Source organism: Conger conger, chromosome 6, assembly GCF_963514075.1.
Source record: "Conger conger chromosome 6, fConCon1.1, whole genome shotgun sequence".
Classification (NCBI taxonomy): Eukaryota; Metazoa; Chordata; class Actinopteri; order Anguilliformes; family Congridae; genus Conger; species Conger conger.
In genome coordinates, this window is record NC_083765.1 from 64782702 (window position 1) to 64797878 (window position 15177).

Here is a 15177-nt window from a genome sequence, read left to right on the forward strand (position 1 = left end):
TCTGTGCATTCTCCCCAATTGTTAGCCATGGATTCCCTTTCTGGGAATGTTTTATGTCATTCTCTCTAGTCCTTTGTCAACAGATTGTGGTCTGGTTTTCAGGCTCATCCCATTATTAGGAGGCATAAAAATTGCCCTTGGTGTGTGCTAATGGTGTTGGGGTATCATGTTAGATTCCTCTTCTTGCGACCCGCGTTCGATTCCTGGCTGGCGCACGGGTCTGGTTCCCTTTTGGGCTGCTGCCGCTTCTTCTCTTTGCCAGACGTACCTTAATGTTGGCTGTGTTGAAATATCCGGACATTTGGAACGTTTCAAAGCCCTTTCTGTACTCCTCTGCTCTATCGCAATCTCCAATGAACTGCATTGCCTCTAGATAATCCAGGTTGTGCCATTGGAGTACTTGAGTGTGCCATCTGAAATGTGAAAATAGACTGTTCTTTTTTATGCTGCTTCTTTCCTTAATGGTCAAGTCGTTTTGTTTCTGTGCATTCTCCCTAATTGTTAGCTATGGATTCCGTTTCTGGGAATGTTTCATGTCATTCTCTCTTGTCCTTTGAAAACAGATTGTGGTCTGGTTTTCAGACTCATCCCTTTATTAGGAGGCATAAACCATGGCCACTCTGTGTGCCAGTGGTGTAGGGGTATCATGCAAGATTCCCATTCTTGCGACCCGGGTTCGATTCCGTGCTGGCGCAAGGGTCCTGTTGCCTTTTGGGCTGCTGCCGCTTCTTCTCTTTGCCAGACGTACCTTAATGTTGGCTGTGTTGAAATATCCGGACATTTGGAACGTTTCAAAGCCCTTTCTGTACTCCTCTGCTGTATCGCAATCTCCAATGAACTGCATTGCCTCTAGATAATCCAGGTTGTGCCATTGGAGTACTTGAGTGTGCCATCTGAAATGTGAAAATAGACTGTTCTTTTTTATGCTGCTTCTTTCCTTAATGGTCAAGTCGTTTTGTTTTTGTGCATTCTCCCCAATTGTTAGCTATGGATTCCCTTTCTGGGAATGTTTCATGTCATTCTCTCGTCCTTTGTCAACAGATTGTGGTCTGGTTTTCAGACTCATCCCTTTATTAGGAGGCATAAACCATGGCCACTCTGTGTGCCAGTGGTGTAGGGGTATCATGCAAGATTCCCATTCTTGCGACCTGGGTTCGATTCCCAGCTGGCGCAAGGGTCTTGTTCCATTTGGGGCTGCTGCCGCTTCTTCTCTTTGCCAGACTTACCTTACTGTTGGCTGTGTTGAAATATCCGGACATTTGGAACGTTTCAAAGCCCTTTCTGTACTCCTCTGCTCTATCGCAATCTCCAATCAACTGCTTTGCCTGGACATAATCCAGGTTGTGCCATTGGATTACTTGAGTGTGCCATCTGCAACTTGAAAATAGACTGTTCTTTTTTATGTTGCTTATTTCCATAATGGTCAAGTCGTTTTGCTTCTGTGCATTCTCCCCAATTGTTAGCTATGGATTCCCTTTCTGGGAATGTTTTATGTCATTCTCTCTAGTCCTTTGTCAACAGATTGTGGTCTGGTTTTCAGGCTCATCCCATTATTAGGAGGCATAAAAATTGCCCTTGGTGTGTGCTAGTGGTGTTGGGGTATCATGTTAGATTCCCCTTCTTGCGACCTGCGTTCGATTCCGGGCTGGCGCAAGGGTCCTGTTCCCTTTTGGGCTGCTGCCGCTTCTTCTCTTTGCCAGACGTACCTTAATGTTGGCTGTGTTGAAATATCCAGACATTTGGAACGTTTCAAAGCCCTTTCTGTACTCCTCTGCTCTTTCGCAATCTCCAATGAACTGCTTTGCCTGTACATAATCCAGGTTGTGCCATTGGATTACTTAAGTGTGCCATCTGCAACTTGAAAATAGACTGTTCTTTTTTATGTTGCTTATTTCCATAATGGTCAAGTCGTTTTGCTTCTGTGCATTCTCCCCAATTGTTAGCCATGGATTCCCTTTCTGGGAATGTTTTATGTCATTCTCTCTAGTCCTTTGTCAACAGATTGTGGTCTGGTTTTCAGGCTCATCCCATTATTAGGAGGCATAAAAATTGCCCTTGGTGTGTGCTAATGGTGTTGGGGTATCATGTTAGATTCCTCTTCTTGCGACCCGCGTTCAATTCCTGGCTGGCGCAAGGGTCTGGTTCCCTTTTGGGCTGCTGCCGCTTCTTCTCTTTGCCAGACGTACCTTAATGTTGGCTGTGTTGAAATATCCGGACATTTGGAACGTTTCAAAGCCCTTTCTGTACTCCTCTGCTCTATCGCAATCTCCAATGAACTGCATTGCCTCTAGATAATCCAGGTTGTGCCATTGGAGTACTTGAGTGTGCCATCTGAAATGTGAAAATAGACTGTTCTTTTTTATGCTGCTTCTTTCCTTAATGGTCAAGTCGTTTTGTTTCTGTGCATTCTCCCTAATTGTTAGCTATGGATTCCGTTTCTGGGAATGTTTCATGTCATTCTCTCTTGTCCTTTGAAAACAGATTGTGGTCTGGTTTTCAGACTCATCCCTTTATTAGGAGGCATAAACCATGGCCACTCTGTGTGCCTGTGGTGTAGGGGTATCATGCAAGATTCCCATTCTTGCGACCCGGGTTCGATTCCGGGCTGGCGCAAGGGTCCTGTTGCCTTTTGGGCTGCTGCCGCTTCTTCTCTTTGCCAGACGTACCTTAATGTTGGCTGTGTTGAAATATCCGGACATTTGGAACGTTTCAAAGCCCTTTCTGTACTCCTCTGCTGTATCGCAATCTCCAATGAACTGCATTGCCTCTAGATAATCCAGGTTGTGCCATTGGAGTACTTGAGTGTGCCATCTGAAATGTGAAAATAGACTGTTCTTTTTTATGCTGCTTCTTTCCTTAATGGTCAAGTCGTTTTGTTTCTGTGCATTCTCCCTAATTGTTAGCTATGGATTCCGTTTCTGGGAATGTTTCATGTCATTCTCTCGTCCTTTGTCAACAGATTGTGGTCTGGTTTTCAGACTCATCCCTTTATTAGGAGGCATAAACCATGGCCACTCTGTGTGCCAGTGGTGTAGGTGTATCATGCAAGATTCCCATTCTTGCGACCCGGGTTCGATTCCGGGCTGGCGCAAGGGTCCTGTTGCCTCTTGGGCTGCTGCCGCTTCTTCTCTTTGCCAGACGTACCTTAATGTTGGCTGTGTTGAAATATCCGGACATTTGGAACGTTTCAAAGCCCTTTCTGTACTCCTCTGCTGTATCGCAATCTCCAATGAACTGCATTGCCTCTAGATAATCCAGGTTGTGCCATTGGAGTACTTGAGTGTGCCATCTGAAATGTGAAAATAGACTGTTCTTTTTTATGCTGCTTCTTTCCTTAATGGTCAAGTCGTTTTGTTTTTGTGCATTCTCCCCAATTGTTAGCTATGGATTCCCTTTCTGGGAATGTTTCATGTCATTCTCTCGTCCTTTGTCAACAGATTGTGGTCTGGTTTTCAGACTCATCCCTTTATTAGGAGGCATAAACCATGGCCACTCTGTGTGCCAGTGGTGTAGGGGTATCATGCAAGATTCCCATTCTTGCGACCTGGGTTCGATTCCCAGCTGGCGCAAGGGTCTTGTTCCATTTGGGGCTGCTGCCGCTTCTTCTCTTTGCCAGACTTACCTTACTGTTGGCTGTGTTGAAATATCCGGACATTTGGAACGTTTCAAAGCCCTTTCTGTACTCCTCTGCTCTATCGCAATCTCCAATCAACTGCTTTGCCTGGACATAATCCAGGTTGTGCCATTGGATTACTTGAGTGTGCCATCTGCAACTTGAAAATAGACTGTTCTTTTTTATGTTGCTTATTTCCATAATGGTCAAGTCGTTTTGCTTCTGTGCATTCTCCCCAATTGTTAGCTATGGATTCCCTTTCTGGGAATGTTTTATGTCATTCTCTCTAGTCCTTTGTCAACAGATTGTGGTCTGGTTTTCAGGCTCATCCCATTATTAGGAGGCATAAAAATTGCCCTTGGTGTGTGCTAGTGGTGTTGGGGTATCATGTTAGATTCCCCTTCTTGCGACCTGCGTTCGATTCCGGGCTGGCGCAAGGGTCCTGTTCCCTTTTGGGCTGCTGCCGCTTCTTCTCTTTGCCAGACGTACCTTAATGTTGGCTGTGTTGAAATATCCGGACATTTGGAACGTTTCAAAGCCCTTTCTGTACTCCTCTGCTCTATCGCAATCTCCAATGAACTGCTTTGCCTGTACATAATCCAGGTTGTGCCATTGGATTACTTAAGTGTGCCATCTGCAACTTGAAAATAGACTGTTCTTTTTTATGTTGTATATTTCCATAATGGTCAAGTCGTTTTGCTTCTGTGCATTCTCCCCAATTGTTAGCCATGGATTCCCTTTCTGGGAATGTTTTATGTCATTCTCTCTAGTCCTTTGTCAACAGATTGTGGTCTGGTTTTCAGGCTCATCCCATTATTAGGAGGCATAAAAATTGCCCTTGGTGTGTGCTAATGGTGTTGGGGTATCATGTTAGATTCCTCTTCTTGCGACCCGCGTTCGATTCCTGGCTGGCGCAAGGGTCTGGTTCCCTTTTGGGCTGCTGCCGCTTCTTCTCTTTGCCAGACGTACCTTAATGTTGGCTGTGTTGAAATATCCGGACATTTGGAACGTTTCAAAGCCCTTTCTGTACTCCTCTGCTCTATCGCAATCTCCAATGAACTGCATTGCCTCTAGATAATCCAGGTTGTGCCATTGGAGTACTTGAGTGTGCCATCTGAAATGTGAAAATAGACTGTTCTTTTTTATGCTGCTTCTTTCCTTAATGGTCAAGTCGTTTTGTTTCTGTGCATTCTCCCTAATTGTTAGCTATGGATTCCGTTTCTGGGAATGTTTCATGTCATTCTCTCTTGTCCTTTGAAAACAGATTGTGGTCTGGTTTTCAGACTCATCCCTTTATTAGGAGGCATAAACCATGGCCACTCTGTGTGCCAGTGGTGTAGGGGTATCATGCAAGATTCCCATTCTTGCGACCCGGGTTCGATTCCGGGCTGGCGCAAGGGTCCTGTTGCCTTTTGGGCTGCTGCCGCTTCTTCTCTTTGCCAGACGTACCTTAATGTTGGCTGTGTTGAAATATCCGGACATTTGGAACGTTTCAAAGCCCTTTCTGTACTCCTCTGCTGTATCGCAATCTCCAATGAACTGCATTGCCTCTAGATAATCCAGGTTGTGCCATTGGAGTACTTGAGTGTGCCATCTGAAATGTGAAAATAGACTGTTCTTTTTTATGCTGCTTCTTTCCTTAATGGTCAAGTCGTTTTGTTTTTGTGCATTCTCCCCAATTGTTAGCTATGGATTCCCTTTCTGGGAATGTTTCATGTCATTCTCTCGTCCTTTGTCAACAGATTGTGGTCTGGTTTTCAGACTCATCCCTTTATTAGGAGGCATAAACCATGGCCACTCTGTGTGCCAGTGGTGTAGGGGTATCATGCAAGATTCCCATTCTTGCGACCTGGGTTCGATTCCCAGCTGGCGCAAGGGTCTTGTTCCATTTGGGGCTGCTGCCGCTTCTTCTCTTTGCCAGACTTACCTTACTGTTGGCTGTGTTGAAATATCCGGACATTTGGAACGTTTCAAAGCCCTTTCTGTACTCCTCTGCTCTATCGCAATCTCCAATCAACTGCTTTGCCTGGACATAATCCAGGTTGTGCCATTGGATTACTTGAGTGTGCCATCTGCAACTTGAAAATAGACTGTTCTTTTTTATGTTGCTTATTTCCATAATGGTCAAGTCGTTTTGCTTCTGTGCATTCTCCCCAATTGTTAGCCATGGATTCCCTTTCTGGGAATGTTTTATGTCATTCTCTCTAGTCCTTTGTCAACAGATTGTGGTCTGGTTTTCAGGCTCATCCCATTATTAGGAGGCATAAAAATTGCCCTTGGTGTGTGCTAATGGTGTTGGGGTATCATGTTAGATTCCTCTTCTTGCGACCCGCGTTCGATTCCTGGCTGGCGCAAGGGTCTGGTTCCCTTTTGGGCTGCTGCCGCTTCTTCTCTTTGCCAGACGTACCTTAATGTTGGCTGTGTTGAAATATCCGGACATTTGGAACGTTTCAAAGCCCTTTCTGTACTCCTCTGCTCTATCGCAATCTCCAATGAACTGCTTTGCCTGCACATAATCCAGGTTATGCCATTGGACTACTTGAGTGTGCCATCTGCAACTTGAAAATAGACTGTTCTTTTTCATGCTGCTTATTTCCATAATGGTCAAGTCGTTTTGCTTCTATGCATTTTCCCCAATTGTTAGCTATGGATTCCCTTTCTGGGAATGTTTTATGTCATTCTCTCTAGTCCTTTGTCAACAGATTGTGGTCTGGTTTTCAGGCTCATCCCATTATTAGGAGGCATTAAAATTGCCCTTGGTGTGTGCTAGTGGTGTTGGGGTATCATGTTAGATTCCCCTTCTTGCGACCTGCGTTCGATTCCAGGCTGGCGCGAGGGTCCTGTTCCCTTTTGGGCTGCTGCCGCTTCTTCTCTTTGCCAGACGTACCTTAATGTTGGCTGTGTTGAAATATCCGGACATTTGGAACGTTTCAAAGCCCTTTCTGTACTCCTCTGCTGTATCGCAATCTCCAATGAACTGGATTGCCTCTAGATAATCCAGGTTGTGCCATTGGATTACTTGAGTGTGCCATCTGAAATGTGAAAATAGACTGTTCTTTTTTATGCTGCTTCTTTCCTTAATGGTCAAGTCGTTTTGTTTCTGTGCATTCTCCCTAATTGTTAGCTATGGATTCCGTTTCTGGGAATGTTTCATGTCATTCTCTCTTGTCCTTTGAAAACAGATTGTGGTCTGGTTTTCAGACTCATCCCTTTATTAGGAGGCATAAACCAAGGCCACTCTGTGTGCCAGTGGTGTAGGGGTATCATGCAAGATTCCCATTCTTGCGACCCGGGTTCGATTCCCGCCTGGCGCAAGGGTCCTGTTGCCTTTTGGGCTGCTGCCGCTTCTTCTCTTTGCCAGACGTACCTTAATGTTGGCTGTGTTGAAATATCCGGACATTTGGAACGTTTCAAAGCCCTTTCTGTACTCCTCTGCTCTATCGCAATCTCCAATGAACTGCATTGCCTCTAGATAATCCAGGTTGTGCCATTGGAGTACTTGAGTGTGCCATCTGAAATGTGAAAATAGACTGTTCTTTTTTATGCTGCTTCTTTCCTTAATGGTCAAGTCGTTTGGTTTTGTGCATTCTCCCCAATTGTTAGCTATGGATTCCCTTTCTGGGAATGTTTCATGTCATTCTCTCGTCCTTTGTCAACAGATTGTGGTCTGGTTTTCAGACTCATCCCATTATTAGGAGGCATAAAAATTGCCCTTGGTGTGTGCTAGTGGTGTTGGGGTATCATGTTAGATTCCCCTTCTTGCGACCTGCGTTCGATTCCAGGCTGGCGCAAGGGTCCTGTTCCCTTTTGGGCTGCTGCCGCTTCTTCTCTTTGCCAGACGTACCTTAATGTTGGCTGTGTTGAAATATCCGGACATTTGGAACGTTTCAAAGCCCTTTCTGTACTCCTCTGCTCTATCGCAATCTCCAATGAACTGCTTTGCCTGTACATAATCCAGGTTGTACCATTGGATTACTTAAGTGTGCCATCTGCAACTTGAAAATAGACTGTTCTTTTTTATGTTGCTTATTTCCATAATGGTCAAGTCGTTTTGCTTCTGTGCATTCTCCCCAATTGTTAGCCATGGATTCCCTTTCTGGGAATGTTTTATGTCATTCTCTCTAGTCCTTTGTCAACAGATTGTGGTCTGGTTTTCAGGCTCATCCCTTTATTAGGAGGCATAAAAATTGCCCTTGGTGTGTGCTAATGGTGTTGGGGTATCATGTTAGATTCCTCTTCTTGCGACCCGCGTTCGATTCCTGGCTGGCGCAAGGGTCTGGTTCCCTTTTGGGCTGCTGCCGCTTCTTCTCTTTGCCAGACGTACCTTAATGTTGGCTGTGTTGAAATATCCGGACATTTGGAACGTTTCAAAGCCCTTTCTGTACTCCTCTGCTCTATCGCAATCTCCAATGAACTGTTTTGCCTGCACATAATCCAGGTTGTGCCATTGGATTACTTGAGTGTGCCATCTGCAACTTGAAAATAGACTGTTCTTTTTCATGTTGCTTATTTCCATAATGGTCAAGTCGTTTTGCTTCTGTGCATTTTCCCCAATTGTTAGCTATGGATTTCCTTTCTGGGAATGTTTTATGTCATTCTCTCTAGTCCTTTGTCAACAGATTGTGGTCTGGTTTTCAGGCTCATCCCATTATTAGGAGGCATAAAAATTGCCCTTGGTGTGTTTTAGTGGTGTTGGGGTATCATGTTAGATTCCCCTTCTTGCGACCTGCGTTCGATTCCAGGCTGGCGCAAGGGTCCTGTTCCCTTTTGGGCTGCTGCCGCTTCTTCTCTTTGCCAGACGTACCTTAATGTTGGCTGTGTTGAAATATCCGGACATTTGGAACGTTTCAAAGCCCTTTCTGTACTCCTCTGCTGTATCGCAATCTCCAATGAACTGGATTGCCTCTAGATAATCCAGGTTGTGCCATTGGATTACTTGAGTGTGCCATCTGAAATGTGAAAATAGACTGTTCTTTTTTATGCTGCTTCTTTCCTTAATGGTCAAGTCGTTTTGTTTCTGTGCATTCTCCCTAATTGTTAGCTATGGATTCCGTTTCTGGGAATGTTTCATGTCATTCTCTCTTGTCCTTTGAAAACAGATTGTGGTCTGGTTTTCAGACTCATCCCTTTATTAGGAGGCATAAACCAAGGCCACTCTGTGTGCCAGTGGTGTAGGGGTATCATGCAAGATTCCCATTCTTGCGACCCGGGTTCGATTCCCGCCTGGCGCAAGGGTCCTGTTGCCTTTTGGGCTGCTGCCGCTTCTTCTCTTTGCCAGACGTACCTTAATGTTGGCTGTGTTGAAATATCCGGACATTTGGAACGTTTCAAAGCCCTTTCTGTACTCCTCTGCTCTATCGCAATCTCCAATGAACTGCATTGCCTCTAGATAATCCAGGTTGTGCCATTGGAGTACTTGAGTGTGCCATCTGAAATGTGAAAATAGACTGTTCTTTTTTATGCTGCTTCTTTCCTTAATGGTCAAGTCGTTTGGTTTTGTGCATTCTCCCCAATTGTTAGCTATGGATTCCCTTTCTGGGAATGTTTCATGTCATTCTCTCGTCCTTTGTCAACAGATTGTGGTCTGGTTTTCAGACTCATCCCATTATTAGGAGGCATAAAAATTGCCCTTGGTGTGTGCTAGTGGTGTTGGGGTATCATGTTAGATTCCCCTTCTTGCGACCTGCGTTCGATTCCAGGCTGGCGCAAGGGTCCTGTTCCCTTTTGGGCTGCTGCCGCTTCTTCTCTTTGCCAGACGTACCTTAATGTTGGCTGTGTTGAAATATCCGGACATTTGGAACGTTTCAAAGCCCTTTCTGTACTCCTCTGCTCTATCGCAATCTCCAATGAACTGCTTTGCCTGTACATAATCCAGGTTGTACCATTGGATTACTTAAGTGTGCCATCTGCAACTTGAAAATAGACTGTTCTTTTTTATGTTGCTTATTTCCATAATGGTCAAGTCGTTTTGCTTCTGTGCATTCTCCCCAATTGTTAGCCATGGATTCCCTTTCTGGGAATGTTTTATGTCATTCTCTCTAGTCCTTTGTCAACAGATTGTGGTCTGGTTTTCAGGCTCATCCCTTTATTAGGAGGCATAAAAATTGCCCTTGGTGTGTGCTAATGGTGTTGGGGTATCATGTTAGATTCCTCTTCTTGCGACCCGCGTTCGATTCCTGGCTGGCGCAAGGGTCTGGTTCCCTTTTGGGCTGCTGCCGCTTCTTCTCTTTGCCAGACGTACCTTAATGTTGGCTGTGTTGAAATATCCGGACATTTGGAACGTTTCAAAGCCCTTTCTGTACTCCTCTGCTCTATCGCAATCTCCAATGAACTGTTTTGCCTGCACATAATCCAGGTTGTGCCATTGGATTACTTGAGTGTGCCATCTGCAACTTGAAAATAGACTGTTCTTTTTCATGTTGCTTATTTCCATAATGGTCAAGTCGTTTTGCTTCTGTGCATTTTCCCCAATTGTTAGCTATGGATTTCCTTTCTGGGAATGTTTTATGTCATTCTCTCTAGTCCTTTGTCAACAGATTGTGGTCTGGTTTTCAGGCTCATCCCATTATTAGGAGGCATAAAAATTGCCCTTGGTGTGTGCTAGTGGTGTTGGGGTATCATGTTAGATTCCCCTTCTTGCGACCTGCGTTCGATTCCAGGCTGGCGCAAGGGTCCTGTTCCCTTTTGGGCTGCTGCCGCTTCTTCTCTTTGCCAGACGTACCTTAATGTTGGCTGTGTTGAAATATCCGGACATTTGGAACGTTTCAAAGCCCTTTCTGTACTCCTCTGCTGTATCGCAATCTCCAATGAACTGGATTGCCTCTAGATAATCCAGGTTGTGCCATTGGATTACTTGAGTGTGCCATCTGAAATGTGAAAATAGACTGTTCTTTTTTATGCTGCTTCTTTCCTTAATGGTCAAGTCGTTTTGTTTCTGTGCATTCTCCCTAATTGTTAGCTATGGATTCCGTTTCTGGGAATGTTTCATGTCATTCTCTCTTGTCCTTTGAAAACAGATTGTGGTCTGGTTTTCAGACTCATCCCTTTATTAGGAGGCATAAACCATGGCCACTCTGTGTGCCAGTGGTGTAGGGGTATCATGCAAGATTCCCATTCTTGCGACCTGGGTTCGATTCCCAGCTGGCGCAAGGGTCTTGTTCCATTTGGGGCTGCTGCCGCTTCTTCTCTTTGCCAGACTTACCTTACTGTTGGCTGTGTTGAAATATCCGGACATTTGGAACGTTTCAAAGCCCTTTCTGTACTCCTCTGCTCTATCGCAATCTCCAATGAACTGCTTTGCCTGTACATAATCCAGGTTGTGCCATTGGATTACTTAAGTGTGCCATCTGCAACTTGAAAATAGACTGTTCTTTTTTATGTTGCTTATTTCCATAATGGTCAAGTCGTTTTGCTTCTGTGCATTCTCCCAAATTGTTAGCCATGGATTCCCTTTCTGGGAATGTTTTATGTCATTCTCTCTAGTCCTTTGTCAACAGATTGTGGTCTGGTTTTCAGGCTCATCCCATTATTAGGAGGCATAAAAATTGCCCTTGGTGTGTGCTAATGGTGTTGGGGTATCATGTTAGATTCCTCTTCTTGCGACCCGCGTTCGATTCCTGGCTGGCGCAAGGGTCTGGTTCCCTTTTGGGCTGCTGCCGCTTCTTCTCTTTGCCAGACGTACCTTAATGTTGGCTGTGTTGAAATATCCGGACATTTGGAACGTTTCAAAGCCCTTTCTGTACTCCTCTGCTCTATCGCAATCTCCAATGAACTGCTTTGCCTGCACATAATCCAGGTTATGCCATTGGACTACTTGAGTGTGCCATCTGCAACTTGAAAATAGACTGTTCTTTTTCATGCTGCTTATTTCCATAATGGTCAAGTCGTTTTGTTTTTGTGCATTCTCCCCAATTGTTAGCTATGGATTCCCTTTCTGGGAATGTTTCATGTCATTCTCTCGTCCTTTGTCAACAGATTGTGGTCTGGTTTTCAGACTCATCCCTTTATTAGGAGGCATAAACCATGGCCACTCTGTGTGCCAGTGGTGTAGGGGTATCATGCAAGATTCCCATTCTTGCGACCCGGGTTCGATTCCGGGCTGGCGCAAGGGTCCTGTTGCCTTTTGGGCTGCTGCCGCTTCTTCTCTTTGCCAGACGTACCTTAATGTTGGCTGTGTTGAAATATCCGGACATTTGGAACGTTTCAAAGCCCTTTCTGTACTCCTCTGCTCTATCGCAATCTCCAATGAACTGCTTTGCCTGCACATAATCCAGGTTATGCCATTGGACTACTTGAGTGTGCCATCTGCAACTTGAAAATAGACTGTTCTTTTTCATGCTGCTTATTTCCATAATGGTCAAGTCGTTTTGCTTCTATGCATTTTCCCCAATTGTTAGCTATGGATTCCCTTTCTGGGAATGTTTTATGTCATTCTCTCTAGTCCTTTGTCAACAGATTGTGGTCTGGTTTTCAGGCTCATCCCATTATTAGGAGGCATAAAAATTGCCCTTGGTGTGTGCTAGTGGTGTTGGGGTATCATGTTAGATTCCCCTTCTTGCGACCTGCGTTCGATTCCAGGCTGGCGCAAGGGTCCTGTTCCCTTTTGGGCTGCTGCCGCTTCTTCTCTTTGCCAGACGTACCTTAATGTTGGCTGTGTTGAAATATCCGGACATTTGGAACGTTTCAAAGCCCTTTCTGTACTCCTCTGCTCTATCGCAATCTCCAATGAACTGCATTGCCTCTAGATAATCCAGGTTGTGCCATTGGAGTACTTGAGTGTGCCATCTGAAATGTGAAAATAGACTGTTCTTTTTTATGCTGCTTCTTTCCTTAATGGTCAAGTCGTTTTGTTTCTGTGCATTCTCCCTAATTGTTAGCTATGGATTCCGTTTCTGGGAATGTTTCATGTCATTCTCTCTTGTCCTTTGAAAACAGATTGTGGTCTGGTTTTCAGACTCATCCCTTTATTAGGAGGCATAAACCATGGCCACTCTGTGTGCCAGTGGTGTAGGGGTATCATGCAAGATTCCCATTCTTGCGACCTGGGTTCGATTCCCGGCTGGCGCAAGGGTCCTGTTGCCTTTTGGGCTGCTGCCGCTTCTTCTCTTTGCCAGACGTACCTTAATGTTGGCTGTGTTGAAATATCCGGACATTTGGAACGTTTCAAAGCCCTTTCTGTACTCCTCTGCTGTATCGCAATCTCCAATGAACTGCATTGCCTCTAGATAATCCAGGTTGTGCCATTGGAGTACTTGAGTGTGCCATCTGAAATGTGAAAATAGACTGTTCTTTTTTATGCTGCTTCTTTCCTTAATGGTCAAGTCGTTTGGTTTTGTGCATTCTCCCCAATTGTTAGCTATGGATTCCCTTTCTGGGAATGTTTCATGTCATTCTCTCGTCCTTTGTCAACAGATTGTGGTCTGGTTTTCAGACTCATCCCTTTATTAGGAGGCATAAACCATGGCCACTCTGTGTGCCAGTGGTGTAGGTGTATCATGCAAGATTCCCATTCTTGCGACCTGGGTTCGATTCCCAGCTGGCGCAAGGGTCTTGTTCCATTTGGGGCTGCTGCCGCTTCTTCTCTTTGCCAGACTTACCTTACTGTTGGCTGTGTTGAAATATCCGGACATTTGGAACGTTTCAAAGCCCTTTCTGTACTCCTCTGCTCTATCGCAATCTCCAATCAACTGCTTTGCCTGGACATAATCCAGGTTGTGCCATTGGATTACTTGAGTGTGCCATCTGCAACTTGAAAATAGACTGTTCTTTTTTATGTTGCTTATTTCCATAATGGTCAAGTCGTTTTGCTTCTGTGCATTCTCCCCAATTGTTAGCTATGGATTCCCTTTCTGGGAATGTTTTATGTCATTCTCTCTAGTCCTTTGTCAACAGATTGTGGTCTGGTTTTCAGGCTCATCCCATTATTAGGAGGCATAAAAATTGCCCTTGGTGTGTGCTAGTGGTGTTGGGGTATCATGTTAGATTCCCCTTCTTGCGACCTGCGTTCGATTCCGGGCTGGCGCAAGGGTCCTGTTCCCTTTTGGGCTGCTGCCGCTTCTTCTCTTTGCCAGACGTACCTTAATGTTGGCTGTGTTGAAATATCCGGACATTTGGAACGTTTCAAAGCCCTTTCTGTACTCCTCTGCTCTATCGCAATCTCCGATGAACTGCTTTGCCTGTACATAATCCAGGTTGTGCCATTGGATTACTTAAGTGTGCCATCTGCAACTTGAAAATAGACTGTTCTTTTTTATGTTGCTTATTTCCATAATGGTCAAGTCGTTTTGCTTCTGTGCATTCTCCCCAATTGTTAGCCATGGATTCCCTTTCTGGGAATGTTTTATGTCATTCTCTCTAGTCCTTTGTCAACAGATTGTGGTCTGGTTTTCAGGCTCATCCCATTATTAGGAGGCATAAAAATTGCCCTTGGTGTGTGCTAATGGTGTTGGGGTATCATGTTAGATTCCTCTTCTTGCGACCCGCGTTCGATTCCTGGCTGGCGCAAGGGTCTGGTTCCCTTTTGGGCTGCTGCCGCTTCTTCTCTTTGCCAGACGTACCTTAATGTTGGCTGTGTTGAAATATCCGGACATTTGGAACGTTTCAAAGCCCTTTCTGTACTCCTCTGCTCTATCGCAATCTCCAATGAACTGCTTTGCCTGAACATAATCCAGGTTATGCCATTGGACTACTTGAGTGTGCCATCTGCAACTTGAAAATAGACTGTTCTTTTTCATGCTGCTTATTTCCATAATGGTCAAGTCGTTTTGCTTCTATGCATTTTCCCCAATTGTTAGCTATGGATTCCCTTTCTGGGAATGTTTTATGTCATTCTCTCTAGTCCTTTGTCAACAGATTGTGGTCTGGTTTTCAGGCTCATCCCATTATTAGGAGGCATAAAAATTGCCCTTGGTGTGTGCTAGTGGTGTTGGGGTATCATGTTAGATTCCCCTTCTTGCGACCTGCGTTCGATTCCAGGCTGGCGCAAGGGTCCTGTTCCCTTTTGGGCTGCTGCCGCTTCTTCTCTTTGCCAGACGTACCTTAATGTTGGCTGTGTTGAAATATCCGGACATTTGGAACGTTTCAAAGCCCTTTCTGTACTCCTCTGCTCTATCGCAATCTCCAATGAACTGCATTGCCTCTAGATAATCCAGGTTGTGCCATTGGAGTACTTGAGTGTGCCATCTGAAATGTGAAAATAGACTGTTCTTTTTTATGCTGCTTCTTTCCTTAATGGTCAAGTCGTTTTGTTTCTGTGCATTCTCCCTAATTGTTAGCTATGGATTCCGTTTCTGGGAATGTTTCATGTCATTCTCTCTTGTCCTTTGAAAACAGATTGTGGTCTGGTTTTCAGACTCATCCCTTTATTAGGAGGCATAAACCATGGCCACTCTGTGTGCCAGTGGTGTAGGGGTATCATGCAAGATTCCCATTCTTGCGACCTGGGTTCGATTCCCGGCTGGCGCAAGGGTCCTGTTGCCTTTTGGGCTGCTGCCGCTTCTTCTCTTTGCCAGACGTACCTTAATGTTGGCTGTGTTGAAATATCCGGACATTTGGAACGTTTCAAA

At 44.9% G+C, this 15177-nt stretch overlaps 9 non-coding genes across 9 annotated transcripts; all 9 read left to right on the forward strand.

Moving 5' to 3' along the window:
- Window positions 1–1102: 1102 nt before the first annotated feature.
- trnag-ccc (transfer RNA glycine (anticodon CCC)) lies at window positions 1103–1173 on the forward strand. Its single transcript has one exon. It is a non-coding gene; the product is annotated as a tRNA-Gly (tRNA).
- A 2325-nt stretch (window positions 1174–3498) lies between these two features.
- trnag-ccc (transfer RNA glycine (anticodon CCC)) lies at window positions 3499–3569 on the forward strand. The gene has a single exon. It is a non-coding gene; the product is annotated as a tRNA-Gly (tRNA).
- Window positions 3570–5416: 1847 nt separating this feature from the next.
- trnag-ccc (transfer RNA glycine (anticodon CCC)) lies at window positions 5417–5487 on the forward strand. The gene has a single exon. It is a non-coding gene; the product is annotated as a tRNA-Gly (tRNA).
- Window positions 5488–6856: 1369 nt separating this feature from the next.
- Window positions 6857–6927, forward strand: trnag-ccc (transfer RNA glycine (anticodon CCC)). Its single transcript has one exon. It is a non-coding gene; the product is annotated as a tRNA-Gly (tRNA).
- Window positions 6928–8773: 1846 nt separating this feature from the next.
- Window positions 8774–8844, forward strand: trnag-ccc (transfer RNA glycine (anticodon CCC)). The gene has a single exon. It is a non-coding gene; the product is annotated as a tRNA-Gly (tRNA).
- Window positions 8845–10690: 1846 nt separating this feature from the next.
- On the forward strand, window positions 10691–10761 carry trnag-ccc (transfer RNA glycine (anticodon CCC)). Its single transcript has one exon. It is a non-coding gene; the product is annotated as a tRNA-Gly (tRNA).
- Window positions 10762–12608: 1847 nt separating this feature from the next.
- Window positions 12609–12679, forward strand: trnag-ccc (transfer RNA glycine (anticodon CCC)). Its single transcript has one exon. It is a non-coding gene; the product is annotated as a tRNA-Gly (tRNA).
- A 406-nt stretch (window positions 12680–13085) lies between these two features.
- On the forward strand, window positions 13086–13156 carry trnag-ccc (transfer RNA glycine (anticodon CCC)). Its single transcript has one exon. It is a non-coding gene; the product is annotated as a tRNA-Gly (tRNA).
- Window positions 13157–15005: 1849 nt separating this feature from the next.
- On the forward strand, window positions 15006–15076 carry trnag-ccc (transfer RNA glycine (anticodon CCC)). The gene has a single exon. It is a non-coding gene; the product is annotated as a tRNA-Gly (tRNA).
- Window positions 15077–15177: the final 101 nt, after the last annotated feature.